Source organism: Brassica napus, unplaced genomic scaffold, assembly GCF_020379485.1.
Source record: "Brassica napus cultivar Da-Ae unplaced genomic scaffold, Da-Ae ScsIHWf_82;HRSCAF=148, whole genome shotgun sequence".
Classification (NCBI taxonomy): domain Eukaryota; kingdom Viridiplantae; phylum Streptophyta; class Magnoliopsida; order Brassicales; family Brassicaceae; genus Brassica; species Brassica napus.
The window spans coordinates 1-14,034 of record NW_026016874.1 but is presented as its reverse complement, the minus strand read 5'-3'; the positions used below and the strand labels follow the sequence as shown (position 1 = coordinate 14,034).

Here is a 14,034-nt window from a genome sequence, read left to right as displayed (position 1 = left end):
TATTATTCGGCCTAAAACGAGTCTAAACTTGGAAACTTCATAACTTTTGAACCGTGAGGAACTACGTCGCCCATAGCACCATTTCGGAAAGGCCCAGAAACCATAAAGGGCGGTGAATAGGGGTGGCAATTTTTCGGGCCCAAATTCAGCCGTTTTGACCCTCAAACGGGCTGCAGAAAGTTAAGGGACGTAAAAAAGGATCCCAATCGGATTTTCAGGTTGTTTTTGATGCTTTCTTAACGCCATTAACCTCGATGCACTATTCCGCTGAAAAAAAAATCACAAAATCATGTGGGCCCCACGGCCTTACACTTGGATTGGCCGAAACAAATGATATATGGAAACGCGAGTGATGTACTAACGGGTGCGATCATACCAGCACTAATGCACCGGATCCCATCAGAACTCCGCAGTTAAGCGTGCTTGGGCGAGAGTAGTACTAGGATGGGTGACCTCCCGGGAAGTCCTCGTGTTGCACCCCTTTTTATTATTATTTTTATTTTATTATTCGGCCTAAAACGAGTCTAAACTTGGAAACTTCATAACTTTTGAACCGTGAGGAACTACGTCGCCCATAGCACCATTTCGGAAAGGCCCAGAAACCATAAAGGGCGGTGAATAGGGGTGGCAATTTTTCGGGCCCAAATTCAGCCGTTTTGACCCTCAAACGGGCTGCAGAAAGTTAAGGGACGTAAAAAAGGATCCCAATCGGATTTTCAGGTTGTTTTTGATGCTTTCTTAACGCCATTAACCTCGATGCACTATTCCGCTGAAAAAAAAAAAAAATCATGTGGGCCCCCACGGCCTTACACTTGGATTGGCCGAAACAAATGATATATGGAAACGCGAGTGATGTACTAACGGGTGCGATCATACCAGCACTAATGCACCGGATCCCATCAGAACTCCGCAGTTAAGCGTGCTTGGGCGAGAGTAGTACTAGGATGGGTGACCTCCCGGGAAGTCCTCGTGTTGCACCCCTTTTTATTATTATTTTTATTTTATTATTCGGCCTAAAACGAGTCTAAACTTGGAAACTTCATAACTTTTGAACCGTGAGGAACTACGTCGCCCATAGCACCATTTCGGAAAGGCCCAGAAACCATAAAGGGCGGGTGAATAGGGGTGGCAATTTTTCGGGCCCAAATTCAGCCGTTTTGACCCTCAAACGGGCTGCAGAAAGTTAAGGGACGTAAAAAAGGATCCCAATCGGATTTTCAGGTTGTTTTTGATGCTTTCTTAACGCCATTAACCTCGATGCACTATTCCGCTGAAAAAAAAAATCACAAAATCATGTGGGCCCCACGGCCTACACTTGGATTGGCCGAAACAAATGATATATGGAAACGCGAGTGATGTACTAACGGGTGCGATCATACCAGCACTAATGCACCGGATCCCATCAGAACTCCGCAGTTAAGCGTGCTTGGGCGAGAGTAGTACTAGGATGGGTGACCTCCCGGGAAGTCCTCGTGTTGCACCCCTTTTTATTATTATTTTTATTTTATTATTCGGCCTAAAACGAGTCTAAACTTGGAAACTTCATAACTTTTGAACCGTGAGGAACTACGTCGCCCATAGCACCATTTCGGAAAGGCCCAGAAACCATAAAGGGCGGTGAATAGGGGTGGCAATTTTTCGGGCCCAAATTCAGCCGTTTTGACCCTCAAACGGGCTGCAGAAAGTTAAGGGACGTAAAAAAGGATCCCAATCGGATTTTCAGGTTGTTTTTGATGCTTTCTTAACGCCATTAACCTCGATGCACTATTCCGCTGAAAAAAAAAATCACAAAATCATGTGGGCCCCACGGCCTTACACTTGGATTGGCCGAAACAAATGATATATGGAAACGCGAGTGATGTACTAACGGGTGCGATCATACCAGCACTAATGCACCGGATCCCATCAGAACTCCGCAGTTAAGCGTGCTTGGGCGAGAGTAGTACTAGGATGGGTGACCTCCCGGGAAGTCCTCGTGTTGCACCCTTTTTATTATTATTTTTATTTATTATTCGGCCTAAAACGAGTCTAAACTTGGAAACTTCATAACTTTTGAACCGTGAGGAACTACGTCGCCCATAGCACCATTTCGGAAAGGCCCAGAAACCATAAAGGGCGGTGAATAGGGGTGGCAATTTTTCGGGCCCAAATTCAGCCGTTTTGACCCTCAAACGGGCTGCAGAAAGTTAAGGGACGTAAAAAAGGATCCCAATCGGATTTTCAGGTTGTTTTTGATGCTTTCTTAACGCCATTAACCTCGATGCACTATTCCGCTGAAAAAAAAAATCACAAAATCATGTGGGCCCCACGGCCTTACACTTGGATTGGCCGGCCGAAACAAATGATATATGGAAACGCGAGTGATGTACTAACGGGTGCGATCATACCAGCACTAATGCACCGGATCCCATCAGAACTCCGCAGTTAAGCGTGCTTGGGCGAGAGAGTAGTACTAGGATGGGTGACCTCCCGGGAAGTCCTCGTGTTGCACCCCTTTTTATTATTATTTTTATTTTATTATTCGGCCTAAAACGAGTCTAAACTTGGAAACTTCATAACTTTTGAACCGTGAGGAACTACGTCGCCCATAGCACCATTTCGGAAAGGCCCAGAAACCATAAAGGGCGGTGAATGAATAGGGTGGCAATTTTTCGGGCCCAAATTCAGCCGTTTTGACCCTCAAACGGGCTGCAGAAAGTTAAGGGACGTAAAAAAGGATCCCAATCGGATTTTCAGGTTGTTTTTGATGCTTTCTTAACGCCATTAACCTCGATGCACTATTCCGCTGAAAAAAAAATCACAAAATCATGTGGGCCCCACGGCCTTACACTTGGATTGGCCGAAACAAATGATATATGGAAACGCGAGTGAGTGATGTACTAACGGGTGCGATCATACCAGCACTAATGCACCGGATCCCATCAGAACTCCGCAGTTAAGCGTGCTTGGGCGAGAGTAGTACTAGGATGGGTGACCTCCCGGGAAGTCCTCGTGTTGCACCCCTTTTTATTATTATTTTTATTTTATTTTCGGCCTAAAACGAGTCTAAACTTGGAAACTTCATAACTTTTGAACCGTGAGGAACTACGTCGCCCATAGCACCATTTCGGAAAGGCCCAGAAACCATAAAGGGCGGTGAATAGGGGTGGCAATTTTTCGGGCCCAAATTCAGCCGTTTTGACCCTCAAACGGGCTGCAGAAAGTTAAGGGACGTAAAAAAGGATCCCAATCGGATTTTCAGGTTGTTTTTGATGCTTTCTTAACGCCATTAACCTCGATGCACTATTCCGCTGAAAAAAAAAATCACAAAATCATGTGGGCCCCACGGCCTTACACTTGGATTGGCCGAAACAAATGATATATGGAAACGCGAGTGATGTACTAACGGGTGCGATCATACCAGCACTAATGCACCGGATCCCATCAGAACTCCGCAGTAAGCGTGCTGGGGGAGAGAGTAGTACTAGGATGGGTGACCTCCCGGGAAGTCCTCGTGTTGCCCCTTTTATTATTATTTTTATTTATTATTCGGCCTAAAACGAGTCTAAACTTGGAAACTCATAACTTTTGAACCGTGAGGAACTACGTCGCCCATAGCACCATTTCGGAAAGGCCCAGAAACCATAAAGGGCGGTGAATAGGGGGGAATTTTTCGGGCCCAAATTCAGCCGTTTTGACCCTCAAACGGGCTGCGCTGCAGAAAGTTAAGGGACGTAAAAAAGGATCCCAATCGGATTTTCAGGTTGTTTTTGATGCTTTCTTAACGCCATTAACCTCGATGCACTATTCCGCTGAAAAAAAAATCACAAAATCATGTGGGCCCCACGGCCTTACACTTGGATTGGCCGAAACAAATGATATATGGAAACGCGAGTGATGTACTAACGGGTGCGATCATACCAGCACTAATGCACCGGATCCCATCAGAACTCCGCAGTTAAGCGTGCTTGGGCGAGAGTAGTACTAGGATGGGTGACCTCCCGGGAAGTCCTCGTGTTGCACCCCTTTTATTATTATTTTTATTTTATTATTCGGCCTAAAACGAGTCTAAACTTGGAAACTTCATAACTTTTGAACCGTGAGGAACTACGTCGCCCATAGCACCATTTCGGAAAGGCCCAGAAACCATAAAGGGCGGTGAATAGGGGTGGCAATTTTTCGGGCCCAAATTCAGCCGTTTTGACCCTCAAACGGGCTGCAGAAAGTTAAGGGACGTAAAAAAGGATCCCAATCGGATTTTCAGGTTGTTTTTGATGCTTTCTTAACGCCATTAACCTCGATGCACTATTCCGCTGAAAAAAAAAAATCACAAATCATGTGGGCCCCACGGCCTTACACTTGGATTGGCCGAAACAAATGATATATGGAAACGCGAGTGATGTACTAACGGGTGCGATCATACCAGCACTAATGCACCGGATCCCATCAGAACTCCGCAGTTAAGCGTGCTTGGGCGAGAGTAGTACTAGGATGGGTGACCTCCCGGGAAGTCCTCGTGTTGCACCCCTTTTATTATTATTTTATTTTATTATTCGGCCTAAAACGAGTCTAAACTTGGAAACTTCATAACTTTTGAACCGTGAGGAACTACGTCGCCCATAGCACCATTTCGGAAAGGCCCAGAAACCATAAAGGGCGGTGAATAGGGTGGCAATTTTTCGGGCCCAAATTCAGCCGTTTTGACCCTCAAACGGGCTGCAGAAAGTTAAGGGACGTAAAAAAGGATCCCAATCGGATTTTCAGGTTGTTTTTGATGCTTTCTTAACGCCATTAACCTCGATGCACTATTCCGCTGAAAAAAAAATCACAAAATCATGTGGGCCCCACGGCCTTACACTTGGATGGCCGAAACAAATGATATATGGAAACGCGAGTGATGTACTAACGGGTGCGATCATACCAGCACTAATGCACCGGATCCCATCAGAACTCCGCAGTTAAGCGTGCTTGGGCGAGAGTAGTACTAGGATGGGTGACCTCCCGGGAAGTCCTCGTGTTGCACCCCTTTTTATTATTATTTTTATTTTATTATTCGGCCTAAAACGAGTCTAAACTTGGAAACTTCATAACTTTTGAACCGTGAGGAACTACGTCGCCCATAGCACCATTTCGGAAAGGCCCAGAAACCATAAAGGGCGGTGAATAGGGGTGGCAATTTTTCGGGCCCAAATTCAGCCGTTTTGACCCTCAAACGGGCTGCAGAAAGTTAAGGGACGTAAAAAAGGATCCCAATCGGATTTTCAGGTTGTTTTGATGCTTTCTTAACGCCATTAACCTCGATGCACTATTCCGCTGAAAAAAAAAATCACAAAATCATGTGGGCCCCACGGCCTTACACTTGGATTGGCCGAAACAAATGATATATGGAAACGCGAGTGATGTACTAACGGGTGCGATCATACCAGCACTAATGCACCGGATCCCATCAGAACTCCGCAGTTAAGCGTGCTTGGGCGAGAGTAGTACTAGGATGGGTGACCTCCCGGGAAGTCCTCGTGTTGCACCCCTTTTTATTATTATTTTTATTTTATTATTCGGCCTAAAACGAGTCTAAACTTGGAAACTTCATAACTTTTGAACCGTGAGGAACTACGTCGCCCATAGCACCATTTCGGAAAGGCCCAGAAACCATAAAGGGCGGTGAATAGGGGTGGCAATTTTTCGGGCCCAAATTCAGCCGTTTTGACCCTCAAACGGGCTGCAGAAAGTTAAGGGACGTAAAAAAGGATCCCAATCGGATTTTCAGGTTGTTTTTGATGCTTTCTTAACGCCATTAACCTCGATGCACTATTCCGCTGAAAAAAAAAATCACAAAATCATGTGGGCCCCACGGCCTTACACTTGGATTGGCCGAAACAAATGATATATGGAAACGAGAGTGATGTACTAACGGGTGCGATCATACCAGCACTAATGCACCGGATCCCATCAGAACTCCGCAGTGAAGCGTGCTTGGGCGAGAGTAGTACTAGGATGGGTGACCTCCCGGGAAGTCCTCGTGTTGCACCCCTTTTTATTATTATTTTATTTTATTATTCGGCCTAAAACGAGTCTAAACTTGGAAACTCATAACTTTTGAACCGTGAGGAACTACGTCGCCCATAGCACCATTTCGGAAAGGCCCAGAAACCATAAAGGGCGGTGAATAGGGGTGGCAATTTTTCGGGCCCAAATTCAGCCGTTTTGACCCTCAAACGGGCTGCAGAAAGTTAAGGGACGTAAAAAAGGATCCCAATCGGATTTTCAGGTTGTTTTTGATGCTTTCTTAACGCCATTAACCTCGATGCACTATTCCGCTGAAAAAAAAATCACAAATCATGTGGGCCCCACGGCCTTACACTTGGATTGGCCGAAACAAATGATATATGGAAACGCGAGTGATGTACTAACGGGTGCGATCATACCAGCACTAATGCACCGGATCCCATCAGAACTCCGCAGTTAAGCGTGCTTGGGCGAGAGTAGTACTAGGATGGGTGACCTCCCGGGAAGTCCTCGTGTTGCACCCCTTTTTATTATTATTTTTATTTTATTATTCGGCCTAAAACGAGTCTAAACTTGGAAACTTCATAACTTTTGAACCGTGAGGAACTACGTCGCCCATAGCACCATTTCGGAAAGGCCCAGAAACCATAAAGGGCGGTGAATAGGGGTGGCAATTTTTCGGGCCCAAATTCAGCCGTTTTGACCCTCAAACGGGCTGCAGAAAGTTAAGGACGTAAAAAAGGATCCCAATCGGATTTTCAGGTGTTTTTGATGCTTTCTTAACGCCATTAACCTCGATGCACTATTCCGCTGAAAAAAAAAATCACAAAATCATGTGGGCCCCACGGCCTTACACTTGGATTGGCCGAAACAAATGATATATGGAAACGCGAGTGATGTACTAACGGGTGCGATCATACCAGCACTAATGCACCGGATCCCATCAGAACTCCGCAGTTAAGCGTGCTTGGGCGAGAGTAGTACTAGGATGGGTGACCTCCCGGGAAGTCCTCGTGTTGCACCCCTTTTTATTATTATTTTATTTTATTATTCGGCCTAAAACGAGTCTAAACTTGGAAACTTCATAACTTTTGAACCGTGAGGAACTACGTCGCCCATAGCACCATTTCGGAAAGGCCCAGAAACCATAAAGGGCGGTGAATAGGGGTGGCAATTTTTCGGGCCCAAATTCAGCCGTTTTGACCCTCAAACGGGCTGCAGAAAGTTAAGGGACGTAAAAAAGGATCCCAATCGGATTTTCAGGTTGTTTTTGATGCTTTCTTAACGCCATTAACCTCGATGCACTATTCCGCTGAAAAAAAAAATCACAAAATCATGTGGGCCCCACGGCCTTACACTTGGATTGGCCGAAACAAATGATATATGGAAACGCGAGTGATGTACTAACGGGTGCGATCATACCAGCACTAATGCACCGGATCCCATCAGAACTCCGCAGTTAAGCGTGCTTGGGCGAGAGTAGTACTAGGATGGGTGACCTCCCGGGAAGTCCTCGTGTTGCACCCCCTTTATTATTATTTTTATTTTATTATTCGGCCTAAAACGAGTCTAAACTTGGAAACTTCATAACTTTTGAACCGTGAGGAACTACGTCGCCCATAGCACCATTTCGGAAAGGCCCAGAAACCATAAAGGGCGGTGCGGTGAATAGGCGGGTGGCAATTTTTCGGGCCCAAATTCAGCCGTTTTGACCCTCAAACGGGCTGCAGAAAGTTAAGGGACGTAAAAAAGGATCCCAATCGGATTTTCAGGTTGTTTTTGATGCTTTCTTAACGCCATTAACCTCGATGCACTATTCCGCTGAAAAAAAAAATCACAAAATCATGTGGGCCCCACGGCCTTACACTTGGATTGCCCGAAACAAATGATATATGGAAACGCGAGTGATGTACTAAACGGGTGCGATCATACCAGCACTAATGCACCGGATCCCATCAGAACTCCGCAGTAAGCGTGCTTGGGCGAGAGTAGTACTAGGATGGGTGACCTCCCGGGAAGTCCTCGTGTTGCACCCCTTTTTATTATTATTTTTATTTTATTATTCGGCCTAAAACGAGTCTAAACTTGGAAACTCATAACTTTTGAACCGTGAGGAACTACGTCGCCCATAGCACCATTTCGGAAAGGCCCAGAAACCATAAAGGGCGGTGAATAGGGGTGGCAATTTTTCGGGCCCAAATTCAGCCGTTTTGACCCTCAAACGGGCTGCAGAAAGTTAAGGGACGTAAAAAAGGATCCCAATCGGATTTTCAGGTTGTTTTTGATGCTTTCTTAACGCCATTAACCTCGATGCACTATTCCGCTGAAAAAAAAAATCACAAAATCATGTGGGCCCACGGCCTTACACTTGGATTGGCCGAAACAAATGATATATGGAAACGCGAGTGATGTACTAACGGGTGCGATCATACCAGCACTAATGCACCGGATCCCATCAGAACTCCGCAGTTAAGCGTGCTTGGGCGAGAGTAGTACTAGGATGGGTGACCTCCGGGAAGTCCTCGTGTTGCACCCCTTTTTATTATTATTTTTATTTTATTATTCGGCCTAAAACGAGTCTAAACTTGGAAACCTCATAACTTTTGAACCGTGAGGAACTACGTCGCCCATAGCACCATTTCGGAAAGGCCCAGAAACCATAAAGGGCGGTGAATAGGGGTGGCAATTTTTCGGGCCCAAATTCAGCCGTTTTGACCCTCAAACGGGCTGCAGAAAGTTAAGGGACGTAAAAAAGGATCCCAATCGGATTTTCAGGTTGTTTTTGATGCTTTCTTAACGCCATTAACCTCGATGCACTATTCCGCTGAAAAAAAAAATCAAAAATCATGTGGGCCCCACGGCCTTACACTTGGATTGGCCGAAACAAATGATATATGGAAACGCGAGTGATGTACTAACGGGTGCGATCATACCAGCACTAATGCACCGGATCCCATCAGAACTCCGCAGTTAAGCGTGCTTGGGCGAGAGTAGTACTAGGATGGGTGACCTCCGGGAAGTCCTCGTGTTGCACCCCTTTTTATTATTATTTTTATTTTATTATTCGGCCTAAAACGAGTCTAAACTTGGAAACCTCATAACTTTTGAACCGTGAGGAACTACGTCGCCCATAGCACCATTTCGGAAAGGCCCAGAAACCATAAAGGGCGGTGAATAGGGGTGGCAATTTTTCGGGCCCAAATTCAGCCGTTTTGACCCTCAAACGGGCTGCAGAAAGTTAAGGGACGTAAAAAAGGATCCCAATCGGATTTTCAGGTTGTTTTTGATGCTTTCTTAACGCCATTAACCTCGATGCACTATTCCGCTGAAAAAAAAATCAGAAAATCATGTGGGCCCCACGGCCTTACACTTGGATTGGCCGAAACAAATGATATATGGAAACGCGAGTGATGTACTAACGGGTGCGATCATACCAGCACTAATGCACCGGATCCCATCAGAACTCCGCAGTAAGCGTGCTTGGGCGAGAGTAGTACTAGGATGGGTGACCTCCCGGGAAGTCCTCGTGTTGCACCCCTTTTTATTATTATTTTATTTATTATTCGGCCTAAAACGAGTCTAAACTTGGAAACTTCATAACTTTTGAACCGTGAGGAACTACGTCGCCCATAGCACCATTTCGGAAAGGCCCAGAAACCATAAAGGGCGGTGAATAGGGGTGGCAATTTTTCGGGCCCAAATTCAGCCGTTTTGACCCTCAAACGGGCTGCAGAAAGTTAAGGGACGTAAAAAAGGATCCCAATCGGATTTTCAGGTTGTTTTTGATGCTTTCTTAACGCCATTAACCTCGATGCACTATTCCGCTGAAAAAAAAAAAAAATCATGTGGGCCCCCACGGCCTTACACTTGGATTGGCCGAAACAAATGATATATGGAAACGCGAGTGATGTACTAACGGGTGCGATCATACCAGCACTAATGCACCGGATCCCATCAGAACTCCGCAGTTAAGCGTGCTTGGGCGAGAGTAGTACTAGGATGGGTGACCTCCCGGGAAGTCCTCGTGTTGCACCCCTTTTTATTATTATTTTATTTTATTTATTCGGCCTAAAACGAGTCTAAACTTGGAAACCTCATAACTTTTGAACCGTGAGGAACTACGTCGCCCATAGCACCATTTCGGAAAGGCCCAGAAACCATAAAGGGCGGTGAATAGGGGTGGCAATTTTTCGGGCCCAAATTCAGCCGTTTTGACCCTCAAACGGGCTGCAGAAAGTTAAGGGTAAAAAAGGATCCCAATCGGATTTTCAGGTTGTTTTTGATGCTTTCTTAACGCCATTAACCTCGATGCACTTTCCGCTGAAAAAAAAATCACAAAAATCATGTGGGCCCCACGGCCTTACACTTGGATTGGCCGAAAAATGATATATGGAAACGCGAGTGATGTACTAACGGGTGCGATCATACCAGCACTAATGCACCGGATCCCATCAGAACTCCGCAGTAAGCGTGCTTGGGCGAGAGTAGTACTAGGATGGGTGACCTCCCGGGAAGTCCTCGTGTTGCACCCCTTTTTATTATTATTTTATTTTTATTCGGCCTAAAACGAGTCTAAACTTGGAAACCTCATAACTTTTGAACCGTGAGGAACTACGTCGCCCATAGCACCATTTCGGAAAGGCCCAGAAACCATAAAGGGCGGTGAATAGGGGTGGCAATTTTCGGGCCAAATTCAGCCGTTTTGACCCTCAAACGGGCTGCAGAAAGTTAAGGGACGTAAAAAAGGATCCCAATCGGATTTTCAGGTTGTTTTTGATGCTTTCTTAACGCCATTAACCTCGATGCACTATTCCGCTGAAAAAAAAAATCACAAAATCATGTGGGCCCCACGGCCTTACACTTGGATTGGCCGAAACAAATGATATATGGAAACGCGAGTGATGTACTAACGGGTGCGATCATACCAGCACTAATGCACCGGATCCCATCAGAACTCCGCAGTTAAGCGTGCTTGGGCGAGAGTAGTACTAGGATGGGTGACCTCCCGGGAAGTCCTCGTGTTGCACCCCTTTTATTATTATTTTTATTTTATTATTCGGCCTAAAACGAGTCTAAACTTGGAAACCTCATAACTTTTGAACCGTGAGGAACTACGTCGCCCATAGCACCATTTCGGAAAGGCCCAGAAACCATAAAGGCGGTGAATAGGGGTGGCAATTTTTCGGGCCCAAATTCAGCCGTTTTGACCCTCAAACGGGCTGCAGAAAGTTAAGGGACGTAAAAAAGATCCCAATCGGATTTTCAGGTTGTTTTTGATGCTTTCTTAACGCCATTAACCTCGATGCACTATTCCGCTGAAAAAAAAAATCACAAAATCATGTGGGCCCCACGGCCTTACACTTGGATTGGCCGAAACAAATGATATATGGAAACGCGAGTGATGTACTAACGGGTGCGATCATACCAGCACTAATGCACCGGATCCCATCAGAACTCCGCAGTTAAGCGTGCTTGGGCGAGAGAGTAGTACTAGGATGGGTGACCTCCCGGGAAGTCCTCGTGTTGCACCCCTTTTTATTATTATTTTTATTTATTATTCGGCCTAAAACGAGTCTAAACTTGGAAACCTCATAACTTTTGAACCGTGAGGAACTACGTCGCCCATAGCACCATTTCGGAAAGGCCCAGAAACCATAAAGGGCGGTGAATAGGGGTGGCAATTTTTCGGGCCCAAATTCAGCCGTTTTGACCCTCAAACGGGCTGCAGAAAGTTAAGGGACGTAAAAAAGGATCCCAATCGGATTTCAGGTTGTTTTTGATGCTTTCTTAACGCCATTAACCTCGATGCACTATTCCGCTGAAAAAAAAAATCAAAAAATCATGTGGGCCCCACGGCCTTACACTTGGATTGGCCGAAACAAATGATATAGGAAACGCGAGTGATGTACTAACGGGTGCGATCATACCAGCACTAATGCACCGGATCCCATCAGAACTCCGCAGTTAAGCGTGCTTGGGCGAGAGTAGTACTAGGATGGGTGACCCCGGGAAGTCCTCGTGTTGCACCCCTTTTTTTTATTTTTATTTTATTTTTCGGCCTAAAACGAGTCTAAACTTGGAAACCTCATAACTTTTGAACCGTGAGGAACTACGTCGCCCATAGCACCATTTCGGAAAGGCCCAGAAACCATAATGTGCGGTGAATAGGGGTGGCAATTTTTCGGGCCCAAATTCAGCCGTTTTGACCCTCAAACGGGCTGCGCTGCAGAAAGTTAAGGGACGTAAAAAAGGATCCCAATCGGATTTTCAGGTTGTTTTTGATGCTTTCTTAACGCCATTAACCTCGATGCACTATTCCGCTGAAAAAAAAACAAGAAAATCATGTGGGCCCCACGGCCTTACACTTGGATTGGCCGAAACAAATGATATATGGAAACGAGAGTGATGTACTAACGGGTGCGATCATACCAGCACTAATGCACCGGATCCCATCAGAACTCCGCAGTTAAGCGTGCTTGGGCGAGAGTAGTACTAGGATGGGTGACCTCCCGGGAAGTCCTCGTGTTGCACCCCTTTTTTATTATTATTTTTATTTTATTATTCGGCCTAAAACGAGTCTAAACTTGGAAACTCATAACTTTTGAACCGTGAGGAACTACGTCGCCCATAGCACCATTTCGGAAAGGCCCAAACCATAAAGGGCGGTGAATAGGGGTGGCAATTTTTCGGGCCCAAATTCAGCCGTTTTGACCCTCAAACGGGCTGCAGAAAGTTAAGGGACGTAAAAAAGATCCCAATCGGATTTTCAGGTGTTTTTGATGCTTTCTTAACGCCATTAACCTCGATGCAATTCGCTGAAAAAAAAAATCACAAAATCATGTGGGCCCCACGGCCTTACACTTGGATTGGCCGCGAAACAATGATATATGGAAACGCGAGTGATGTACTAACGGGTGCGATCATACCAGCACTAATGCACCGGATCCCATCAGAACTCCGCAGTAAGCGTGCTTGGGCGAGAGTAGTACTAGGATGGGTGACCTCCCGGGAAGTCCTCGTGTTGCACCCCTTTTTATTATTTTTATTTTTTTATTATCGGCCTAAAACGAGTCTAAACTTGGAAACCTCATAACTTTTGAACCGTGAGGAACTACGTCGCCCATAGCACCATTTCGGAAAGGCCCAGAAACCATAAAGGGCGGTGAATAGGGGTGGCAATTTTTCGGGCCCAAATTCAGCCGTTTGACCCTCAAACGGGCTGCAGAAAGTTAAGGGACGTAAAAAAAGATCCCAATCGGATTTTCAGGTTGTTTTTGATGCTTTCTTAACGCCATTAACCTCGATGCACTATTCCGCTGAAAAAAAAAATCAGAAAATCATGTGGGCCCCACGGCCTTACACTTGGATTGGCCGAAACAAATATATATGGAAACGCGAGTGATGTACTAACGGGTGCGATCATACCAGCACTAATGCACCGGATCCCATCAGAACTCCGCAGTTAAGCGTGCTTGGGCGAGAGTAGTACTAGGATGGGTGACCTCCCGGGAAGTCCTCGTGTTGCACCCCTTTTTATTATTATTTTTATTTTATTATTCGGCCTAAAACGAGTCTAAACTTGGAAACCTCATAACTTTTGAACCGTGAGGAACTACGTCGCCCATAGCACCATTTCGGAAAGGCCCAGAAACCATAAAGGGCGGTGAATAGGGGGTGGCAATTTTTCGGGCCCAAATTCAGCCGTTTTGACCCTCAAACGGCTGCAGAAAGTTAAGGACGTAAAAAAGGATCCCAATCGGATTTTCAGGTTTTTTGATGCTTTCTTAACGCCATTAACCTCGATGCACTATTCGCTGAAAAAAAAAATCACAAAATCATGTGGGCCCCACGGCCTTACACTTGGATTGCCGCCGAACAAATGATATATGGAAACGCGAGAGATGTACTAACGGGTGCGATCATACCAGCACTAATGCACGGATCCCATCAACTCCGCAGTTATTTAAGCGTGCTTGGGCGAGAGTAGTACTAGGATGGGTGACCCTCCCGGGAAGTCCTCGTGTTGCACCCCTTTTTATTATTTTATTT

General features: G+C 45.7%; 27 non-coding genes and 1 pseudogene across 27 annotated transcripts; all 28 read left to right on the top strand.

Annotated features, from left to right (window-relative positions):
* The first annotated feature begins 362 nt into the window (after positions 1-362).
* On the top strand, positions 363-481 carry LOC125606096. The gene has a single exon (XR_007337513.1). It is a non-coding gene; the product is annotated as a 5S ribosomal RNA (ribosomal RNA).
* Positions 482-862: 381 nt separating this feature from the next.
* LOC125606095 lies at positions 863-981 on the top strand. Its single transcript, XR_007337512.1, has one exon. It is a non-coding gene; the product is annotated as a 5S ribosomal RNA (ribosomal RNA).
* A 384-nt stretch (positions 982-1,365) lies between these two features.
* On the top strand, positions 1,366-1,484 carry LOC125606094. Its single transcript, XR_007337511.1, has one exon. It is a non-coding gene; the product is annotated as a 5S ribosomal RNA (ribosomal RNA).
* Positions 1,485-1,868: 384 nt separating this feature from the next.
* Positions 1,869-1,987, top strand: LOC125606045. Its single transcript, XR_007337462.1, has one exon. It is a non-coding gene; the product is annotated as a 5S ribosomal RNA (ribosomal RNA).
* Positions 1,988-2,373: 386 nt separating this feature from the next.
* LOC125606077 lies at positions 2,374-2,494 on the top strand. The gene has a single exon (XR_007337495.1). It is a non-coding gene; the product is annotated as a 5S ribosomal RNA (ribosomal RNA).
* A 390-nt stretch (positions 2,495-2,884) lies between these two features.
* LOC125606093 lies at positions 2,885-3,003 on the top strand. Its single transcript, XR_007337510.1, has one exon. It is a non-coding gene; the product is annotated as a 5S ribosomal RNA (ribosomal RNA).
* Positions 3,004-3,386: 383 nt separating this feature from the next.
* Positions 3,387-3,505, top strand: LOC125606091. The gene has a single exon (XR_007337509.1). It is a non-coding gene; the product is annotated as a 5S ribosomal RNA (ribosomal RNA).
* Positions 3,506-3,886: 381 nt separating this feature from the next.
* Positions 3,887-4,005, top strand: LOC125606085. Its single transcript, XR_007337503.1, has one exon. It is a non-coding gene; the product is annotated as a 5S ribosomal RNA (ribosomal RNA).
* A 383-nt stretch (positions 4,006-4,388) lies between these two features.
* Positions 4,389-4,507, top strand: LOC125606074. The gene has a single exon (XR_007337492.1). It is a non-coding gene; the product is annotated as a 5S ribosomal RNA (ribosomal RNA).
* A 379-nt stretch (positions 4,508-4,886) lies between these two features.
* On the top strand, positions 4,887-5,005 carry LOC125606063. Its single transcript, XR_007337481.1, has one exon. It is a non-coding gene; the product is annotated as a 5S ribosomal RNA (ribosomal RNA).
* A 383-nt stretch (positions 5,006-5,388) lies between these two features.
* On the top strand, positions 5,389-5,507 carry LOC125606052. The gene has a single exon (XR_007337469.1). It is a non-coding gene; the product is annotated as a 5S ribosomal RNA (ribosomal RNA).
* Positions 5,508-5,891: 384 nt separating this feature from the next.
* Positions 5,892-6,010, top strand: LOC125606061. Its single transcript, XR_007337479.1, has one exon. It is a non-coding gene; the product is annotated as a 5S ribosomal RNA (ribosomal RNA).
* Positions 6,011-6,390: 380 nt separating this feature from the next.
* Positions 6,391-6,509, top strand: LOC125606041. Its single transcript, XR_007337458.1, has one exon. It is a non-coding gene; the product is annotated as a 5S ribosomal RNA (ribosomal RNA).
* A 382-nt stretch (positions 6,510-6,891) lies between these two features.
* On the top strand, positions 6,892-7,010 carry LOC125606030. Its single transcript, XR_007337447.1, has one exon. It is a non-coding gene; the product is annotated as a 5S ribosomal RNA (ribosomal RNA).
* A 383-nt stretch (positions 7,011-7,393) lies between these two features.
* On the top strand, positions 7,394-7,512 carry LOC125606130. The gene has a single exon (XR_007337547.1). It is a non-coding gene; the product is annotated as a 5S ribosomal RNA (ribosomal RNA).
* Positions 7,513-7,903: 391 nt separating this feature from the next.
* LOC125606084 lies at positions 7,904-8,021 on the top strand. The gene has a single exon (XR_007337502.1). It is a non-coding gene; the product is annotated as a 5S ribosomal RNA (ribosomal RNA).
* Positions 8,022-8,403: 382 nt separating this feature from the next.
* Positions 8,404-8,521, top strand: LOC125606073. The gene has a single exon (XR_007337491.1). It is a non-coding gene; the product is annotated as a 5S ribosomal RNA (ribosomal RNA).
* A 383-nt stretch (positions 8,522-8,904) lies between these two features.
* LOC125606072 lies at positions 8,905-9,022 on the top strand. Its single transcript, XR_007337490.1, has one exon. It is a non-coding gene; the product is annotated as a 5S ribosomal RNA (ribosomal RNA).
* Positions 9,023-9,405: 383 nt separating this feature from the next.
* Positions 9,406-9,523, top strand: LOC125606083. The gene has a single exon (XR_007337501.1). It is a non-coding gene; the product is annotated as a 5S ribosomal RNA (ribosomal RNA).
* Positions 9,524-9,902: 379 nt separating this feature from the next.
* Positions 9,903-10,021, top strand: LOC125606119. Its single transcript, XR_007337536.1, has one exon. It is a non-coding gene; the product is annotated as a 5S ribosomal RNA (ribosomal RNA).
* Positions 10,022-10,399: 378 nt separating this feature from the next.
* LOC125606082 lies at positions 10,400-10,517 on the top strand. The gene has a single exon (XR_007337500.1). It is a non-coding gene; the product is annotated as a 5S ribosomal RNA (ribosomal RNA).
* A 379-nt stretch (positions 10,518-10,896) lies between these two features.
* LOC125606108 lies at positions 10,897-11,015 on the top strand. The gene has a single exon (XR_007337525.1). It is a non-coding gene; the product is annotated as a 5S ribosomal RNA (ribosomal RNA).
* Positions 11,016-11,396: 381 nt separating this feature from the next.
* On the top strand, positions 11,397-11,517 carry LOC125606076. The gene has a single exon (XR_007337494.1). It is a non-coding gene; the product is annotated as a 5S ribosomal RNA (ribosomal RNA).
* Positions 11,518-11,898: 381 nt separating this feature from the next.
* Positions 11,899-12,015, top strand: LOC125606079. Its single transcript, XR_007337497.1, has one exon. It is a non-coding gene; the product is annotated as a 5S ribosomal RNA (ribosomal RNA).
* A 385-nt stretch (positions 12,016-12,400) lies between these two features.
* On the top strand, positions 12,401-12,519 carry LOC125606097. Its single transcript, XR_007337514.1, has one exon. It is a non-coding gene; the product is annotated as a 5S ribosomal RNA (ribosomal RNA).
* Positions 12,520-12,897: 378 nt separating this feature from the next.
* Positions 12,898-13,015, top strand: LOC125606081. Its single transcript, XR_007337499.1, has one exon. It is a non-coding gene; the product is annotated as a 5S ribosomal RNA (ribosomal RNA).
* Positions 13,016-13,396: 381 nt separating this feature from the next.
* On the top strand, positions 13,397-13,515 carry LOC125606024. Its single transcript, XR_007337441.1, has one exon. It is a non-coding gene; the product is annotated as a 5S ribosomal RNA (ribosomal RNA).
* Positions 13,516-13,896: 381 nt separating this feature from the next.
* LOC125606092 lies at positions 13,897-14,017 on the top strand (annotated as a pseudogene).
* The last annotated feature ends 17 nt before the right edge of the window (positions 14,018-14,034 follow it).